Raw genomic sequence first — 7,022 nt, 5'->3', positions numbered from 1 at the left:
ATCTGCTCCGTTCCTCAGGCAGGGAATTACTTGCAATGTTACTTCCGACATTAACACATTTTGCCAGTATAAAAGGCACCAGAGCCAAACAAGTCAGGTATTAGCATGTGAAAGTTGCCAGAGTCGATGCCTTGGTGGACCGAGGCCTTTCAATGCTCAGACTGATGCTTACGGCCAAGGGCACAATAGTGTCAGGAAGGCCGAGTGGAGTGAGGCGCCAGACTCAAAGACTGTTAATCCTTAACTGACCAAAGGTCGGCGAATTCCGGTCCCTTTCTAGGGGCGTGGGTTGCAATCCCACCTCTGACGTGACATTTTTCCCCACACAAATGCAGCCAGCGTCAAAAGGCCTGTTGAACTGGCCTTCAATTTACAAGTGGCAACATCAAACTCTTCAACGGTTTGCCAACAAACTGAAGGCACCGTTCTCAGCTCAACCTCTTTTCCACACCAAAATAGTCATATCACAACACAGCGGGAGCCGACTGCTTCATGGCTCGCGGTGAAGGGGCGCAAATATTACACGCCACAAATTCTGGCAGCGGTGGGATTCGAACCCACGCCTCCGAAGAGACGGGAGCCTTAATCCAGCGCCTTAGACCGATCGGCCACGCTACCACTGGCAGCAGTTTCCGTTCTGGAACTAGTGACCGGTGAGTGAAATGTGACTTTGCTTTGGGCAAGATAATAATCAAGGCCATTGAAGTGGCAGACGGTAAACTCTCGAGAAATGATTTTGCAGCATACAGGTCCACAGGGCAACACCAGTAATTAGGTGCACGTTGGAACGAAGCAGTTACAACCTTCATTCAATATTTATTCCGACATCAACATCACTGACAAAACCAGATTATCTGGTCATGATCACATTGCCGTTTGTGGGATCTTGCTGTGTGCAAACTGGCTGCGGCGTTCCCCACATTGCAACAGTGCCTTCACTTTTACAATACTTCATTGGCTGTGAAGCGCCTTGGGACGTCGTTCGGTCATGAAAGGCGCTTTCGAAATACAATACAGAAAATGTTACCCGATAGCTGACAAAATGCGAGCTGTTGCGAGAAATACCTGTGTTTGAATGTTGGTTGCATTGCAGGGATGATGAACTTAATGACTGGCGCTGCCTGTTAAGTCCTGTCGTAAGAATGTGTGCGTTGTGTGTTTGCACAGGAGGAAGAATTGTGAGGCTGCTCAGTAAGTGTGCAGAATTTGCAGCACATTTTCCTGCAGCTGCTGCACGACCATTGTCAGGATGGCCGAGTGGTCTAAGGCGCCAGACTCAAGGACTGTTAATCCTTACCTTACCAAAGGTTGGTGTATTCTGGTCCCTTTCTAGGGGCGTGGGTTCGAATCCCACTTCTGACATTAACTTTTTATCCAGACAAATGCCAGCCAGCGTCAAAAAGCCTGCTCAACTGGCTTTAAATTTGCAAGTGGTCACCTCAAGCTCCTCAACGCTATTGGCGTTTGCCAATAAGCGAAAGGCACCGCACCGCCCACAGACCAACTTGTTTTGCTCTCTAAACTTATCACATTCTAACCCTGTTCTCGGGGATAGGGTTTAAAATCAGACTTCTCCTTTCAACCCATTCCCACACTAAAAAGCAGCAGACTCAAAGCATGACATTTTTATCCTCCCGCGTTGCTGAATTCCACGTTGCTTTCTCGTACTGTGGCTTTCAATCCCACTGCAGACAGTGGTGGTTCTCAGAAAAAGGGCACCACTGTCAAAGAATGAGATTTCTTCCACACAAAGGCTGCTCAAATCTGCTCCGTTCCTCAGGCAGGGAATTACTTGCAATGTTACTTCCGACATTAACACATTTTGCCAGTATAAAAGGCACCAGAGCCAAACAAGTCAGGTATTAGCATGTGAAAGTTGCCAGAGTCGATGCCTTGGTGGACCGAGGCCTTTCAATGCTCAGACTGATGCTTACGGCCAAGGGCACAATAGTGTCAGGAAGGCCGAGTGGAGTGAGGCGCCAGACTCAAAGACTGTTAATCCTTAACTGACCAAAGGTCGGCGAATTCCGGTCCCTTTCTAGGGGCGTGGGTTGCAATCCCACCTCTGACGTGACATTTTTCCCCACACAAATGCAGCCAGCGTCAAAAGGCCTGTTGAACTGGCCTTCAATTTACAAGTGGCAACAAACTGAAGGCACCGTTCTCAGCTCAACCTCTTTTCCACACCAAAATAGTCATATCACAACACAGCGGGAGCCGACTGCTTCATGGCTCGCGGTGAAGGGGCGCAAATATTACACGCCACAAATTCTGGCAGCGGTGGGATTCGAACCCACGCCTCCGAAGAGACTGGAGCCTTAATCCAGCGCCTTAGACCGCTCGGCCACGCTACCACTGGCAGCAGTTTCCGTTCTGGAACTAGTGACCGGTGAGTGAAATGTGACTTTGCTTTGGGCAAGATAATAATCAAGGCCATTGAAGTGGCAGACGGTAAACTCTCGAGAAATGATTTTGCAGCATACAGGTCCACAGGGCAACACCAGTAATTAGGTGCACGTTGGAACGAAGCAGTTACAACCTTCATTCAATATTTATTCCGACATCAACGTCACTGACAAAACCAGATTATCTGGTCATGATCACATTGCCGTTTGTGGGATCTTGCTGTGTGCAAACTGGCTGCGGCGTTCCCCACATTGCAACAGTGCCTTCACTTTTACAATACTTCATTGGCTGTGAAGCGCCTTGGGACGTCGTTCGGTCATGAAAGGCGCTTTCGAAATACAATACAGAAAATGTTACCCGATAGCTGACAAAATGCGAGCTGTTGCGAGAAATACCTGTGTTTGAATGTTGGTTGCATTGCAGGGATGATGAACTTAATGACTGGCGCTGCCTGTTAAGTCCTGTCGTAAGAATGTGTGCGTTGTGTGTTTGCACAGGAGGAAGAATTGTGAGGCTGCTCAGTAAGTGTGCAGAATTTGCAGCACATTTTCCTGCAGCTGCTGCACGACCATTGTCAGGATGGCCGAGTGGTCTAAGGCGCCAGACTCAAGGACTGTTAATCCTTACCTTACCAAAGGTTGGTGTATTCTGGTCCCTTTCTAGGGGCGTGGGTTCGAATCCCACTTCTGACATTAACTTTTTATCCAGACAAATGCCAGCCAGCGTCAAAAAGCCTGCTCAACTGGCTTTAAATTTGCAAGTGGTCACCTCAAGCTCCTCAACGCTATTGGCGTTTGCCAATAAGCGAAAGGCACCGCACCGCCCACAGACCAACTTGTTTTGCTCTCTAAACTTATCACATTCTAACCCTGTTCTCGGGGATAGGGTTTAAAATCAGACTTCTCCTTTCAACCCATTCCCACACTAAAAAGCAGCAGACTCAAAGCATGACATTTTTATCCTCCCGCGTTGCTGAATTCCACGTTGCTTTCTCGTACTGTGGCTTTCAATCCCACTGCAGACAGTGGTGGTTCTCAGAAAAAGGGCACCACTGTCAAAGAATGAGATTTCTTCCACACAAAGGCTGCTCAAATCTGCTCCGTTCCTCAGGCAGGGAATTACTTGCAATGTTACTTCCGACATTAACACATTTTGCCAGTATAAAAGGCACCAGAGCCAAACAAGTCAGGTATTAGCATGTGAAAGTTGCCAGAGTCGATGCCTTGGTGGACCGAGGCCTTTCAATGCTCAGACTGATGCTTACGGCCAAGGGCACAATAGTGTCAGGAAGGCCGAGTGGAGTGAGGCGCCAGACTCAAAGACTGTTAATCCTTAACTGACCAAAGGTCGGCGAATTCCGGTCCCTTTCTAGGGGCGTGGGTTGCAATCCCACCTCTGACGTGACATTTTTCCCCACACAAATGCAGCCAGCGTCAAAAGGCCTGTTGAACTGGCCTTCAATTTACAAGTGGCAACATCAAACTCTTCAACGGTTTGCCAACAAACTGAAGGCACCGTTCTCAGCTCAACCTCTTTTCCACACCAAAATAGTCATATCACAACACAGCGGGAGCCGACTGCTTCATGGCTCGCGGTGAAGGGGCGCAAATATTACACGCCACAAATTCTGGCAGCGGTGGGATTCGAACCCACGCCTCCGAAGAGACTGGAGCCTTAATCCAGCGCCTTAGACCGCTCGGCCACGCTACCACTGGCAGCAGTTTCCGTTCTGGAACTAGTGACCGGTGAGTGAAATGTGACTTTGCTTTGGGCAAGATAATAATCAAGGCCATTGAAGTGGCAGACGGTAAACTCTCGAGAAATGATTTTGCAGCATACAGGTCCACAGGGCAACACCAGTAATTAGGTGCACGTTGGAACGAAGCAGTTACAACCTTCATTCAATATTTATTCCGACATCAACGTCACTGACAAAACCAGATTATCTGGTCATGATCACATTGCCGTTTGTGGGATCTTGCTGTGTGCAAACTGGCTGCGGCGTTCCCCACATTGCAACAGTGCCTTCACTTTTACAATACTTCATTGGCTGTGAAGCGCCTTGGGACGTCGTTCGGTCATGAAAGGCGCTTTCGAAATACAATACAGAAAATGTTACCCGATAGCTGACAAAATGCGAGCTGTTGCGAGAAATACCTGTGTTTGAATGTTGGTTGCATTGCAGGGATGATGAACTTAATGACTGGCGCTGCCTGTTAAGTCCTGTCGTAAGAATGTGTGCGTTGTGTGTTTGCACAGGAGGAAGAATTGTGAGGCTGCTCAGTAAGTGTGCAGAATTTGCAGCACATTTTCCTGCAGCTGCTGCACGACCATTGTCAGGATGGCCGAGTGGTCTAAGGCGCCAGACTCAAGGACTGTTAATCCTTACCTTACCAAAGGTTGGTGTATTCTGGTCCCTTTCTAGGGGCGTGGGTTCGAATCCCACTTCTGACATTAACTTTTTATCCAGACAAATGCCAGCCAGCGTCAAAAAGCCTGCTCAACTGGCTTTAAATTTGCAAGTGGTCACCTCAAGCTCCTCAACGCTATTGGCGTTTGCCAATAAGCGAAAGGCACCGCACCGCCCACAGACCAACTTGTTTTGCTCTCTAAACTTATCACATTCTAACCCTGTTCTCGGGGATAGGGTTTAAAATCAGACTTCTCCTTTCAACCCATTCCCACACTAAAAAGCAGCAGACTCAAAGCATGACATTTTTATCCTCCCGCGTTGCTGAATTCCACGTTGCTTTCTCGTACTGTGGCTTTCAATCCCACTGCAGACAGTGGTGGTTCTCAGAAAAAGGGCACCACTGTCAAAGAATGAGATTTCTTCCACACAAAGGCTGCTCAAATCTGCTCCGTTCCTCAGGCAGGGAATTACTTGCAATGTTACTTCCGACATTAACACATTTTGCCAGTATAAAAGGCACCAGAGCCAAACAAGTCAGGTATTAGCATGTGAAAGTTGCCAGAGTCGATGCCTTGGTGGACCGAGGCCTTTCAATGCTCAGACTGATGCTTACGGCCAAGGGCACAATAGTGTCAGGAAGGCCGAGTGGAGTGAGGCGCCAGACTCAAAGACTGTTAATCCTTAACTGACCAAAGGTCGGCGAATTCCGGTCCCTTTCTAGGGGCGTGGGTTGCAATCCCACCTCTGACGTGACATTTTTCCCCACACAAATGCAGCCAGCGTCAAAAGGCCTGTTGAACTGGCCTTCAATTTACAAGTGGCAACATCAAACTCTTCAACGGTTTGCCAACAAACTGAAGGCACCGTTCTCAGCTCAACCTCTTTTCCACACCAAAATAGTCATATCACAACACAGCGGGAGCCGACTGCTTCATGGCTCGCGGTGAAGGGGCGCAAATATTACACGCCACAAATTCTGGCAGCGGTGGGATTCGAACCCACGCCTCCGAAGAGACGGGAGCCTTAATCCAGCGCCTTAGACCGATCGGCCACGCTACCACTGGCAGCAGTTTCCGTTCTGGAACTAGTGACCGGTGAGTGAAATGTGACTTTGCTTTGGGCAAGATAATAATCAAGGCCATTGAAGTGGCAGACGGTAAACTCTCGAGAAATGATTTTGCAGCATACAGGTCCACAGGGCAACACCAGTAATTAGGTGCACGTTGGAACGAAGCAGTTACAACCTTCATTCAATATTTATTCCGACATCAACATCACTGACAAAACCAGATTATCTGGTCATGATCACATTGCCGTTTGTGGGATCTTGCTGTGTGCAAACTGGCTGCGGCGTTCCCCACATTGCAACAGTGCCTTCACTTTTACAATACTTCATTGGCTGTGAAGCGCCTTGGGACGTCGTTCGGTCATGAAAGGCGCTTTCGAAATACAATACAGAAAATGTTACCCGATAGCTGACAAAATGCGAGCTGTTGCGAGAAATACCTGTGTTTGAATGTTGGTTGCATTGCAGGGATGATGAACTTAATGACTGGCGCTGCCTGTTAAGTCCTGTCGTAAGAATGTGTGCGTTGTGTGTTTGCACAGGAGGAAGAATTGTGAGGCTGCTCAGTAAGTGTGCAGAATTTGCAGCACATTTTCCTGCAGCTGCTGCACGACCATTGTCAGGATGGCCGAGTGGTCTAAGGCGCCAGACTCAAGGACTGTTAATCCTTACCTTACCAAAGGTTGGTGTATTCTGGTCCCTTTCTAGGGGCGTGGGTTCGAATCCCACTTCTGACATTAACTTTTTATCCAGACAAATGCCAGCCAGCGTCAAAAAGCCTGCTCAACTGGCTTTAAATTTGCAAGTGGTCACCTCAAGCTCCTCAACGCTATTGGCGTTTGCCAATAAGCGAAAGGCACCGCACCGCCCACAGACCAACTTGTTTTGCTCTCTAAACTTATCACATTCTAACCCTGTTCTCGGGGATAGGGTTTAAAATCAGACTTCTCCTTTCAACCCATTCCCACACTAAAAAGCAGCAGACTCAAAGCATGACATTTTTATCCTCCCGCGTTGCTGAATTCCACGTTGCTTTCTCGTACTGTGGCTTTCAATCCCACTGCAGACAGTGGTGGTTCTCAGAAAAAGGGCACCACTGTCAAAGAATGAGATTTCTTCCACACAAAGGCTGCTCAA

At 48.3% G+C, this 7,022-nt stretch overlaps 8 non-coding genes across 8 annotated transcripts; 4 read left to right on the top strand and 4 right to left on the bottom strand.

Moving 5' to 3' along the window:
• Positions 1-536: 536 nt before the first annotated feature.
• On the bottom strand, positions 537-618 carry trnal-aag (transfer RNA leucine (anticodon AAG)). The gene has a single exon. It is a non-coding gene; the product is annotated as a tRNA-Leu (tRNA).
• A 625-nt stretch (positions 619-1,243) lies between these two features.
• Positions 1,244-1,362, top strand: trnal-caa (transfer RNA leucine (anticodon CAA)). Its single transcript has 2 exons — positions 1,244-1,281; positions 1,317-1,362. It is a non-coding gene; the product is annotated as a tRNA-Leu (tRNA).
• A 910-nt stretch (positions 1,363-2,272) lies between these two features.
• trnal-aag (transfer RNA leucine (anticodon AAG)) lies at positions 2,273-2,354 on the bottom strand. The gene has a single exon. It is a non-coding gene; the product is annotated as a tRNA-Leu (tRNA).
• A 625-nt stretch (positions 2,355-2,979) lies between these two features.
• On the top strand, positions 2,980-3,098 carry trnal-caa (transfer RNA leucine (anticodon CAA)). The gene is made up of 2 exons: positions 2,980-3,017; positions 3,053-3,098. It is a non-coding gene; the product is annotated as a tRNA-Leu (tRNA).
• A 936-nt stretch (positions 3,099-4,034) lies between these two features.
• trnal-aag (transfer RNA leucine (anticodon AAG)) lies at positions 4,035-4,116 on the bottom strand. The gene has a single exon. It is a non-coding gene; the product is annotated as a tRNA-Leu (tRNA).
• Positions 4,117-4,741: 625 nt separating this feature from the next.
• Positions 4,742-4,860, top strand: trnal-caa (transfer RNA leucine (anticodon CAA)). The gene is made up of 2 exons: positions 4,742-4,779; positions 4,815-4,860. It is a non-coding gene; the product is annotated as a tRNA-Leu (tRNA).
• Positions 4,861-5,796: 936 nt separating this feature from the next.
• Positions 5,797-5,878, bottom strand: trnal-aag (transfer RNA leucine (anticodon AAG)). The gene has a single exon. It is a non-coding gene; the product is annotated as a tRNA-Leu (tRNA).
• Positions 5,879-6,503: 625 nt separating this feature from the next.
• trnal-caa (transfer RNA leucine (anticodon CAA)) lies at positions 6,504-6,622 on the top strand. The gene is made up of 2 exons: positions 6,504-6,541; positions 6,577-6,622. It is a non-coding gene; the product is annotated as a tRNA-Leu (tRNA).
• The last annotated feature ends 400 nt before the right edge of the window (positions 6,623-7,022 follow it).

The sequence above is a fragment of the Pristiophorus japonicus genome, unplaced genomic scaffold (assembly GCF_044704955.1).
Source record: "Pristiophorus japonicus isolate sPriJap1 unplaced genomic scaffold, sPriJap1.hap1 HAP1_SCAFFOLD_4324, whole genome shotgun sequence".
Classification (NCBI taxonomy): domain Eukaryota; kingdom Metazoa; phylum Chordata; class Chondrichthyes; family Pristiophoridae; genus Pristiophorus; species Pristiophorus japonicus.
Note: the sequence above shows the minus strand (reverse complement) of the source record. Positions and strands in the feature narration are given on the sequence as shown.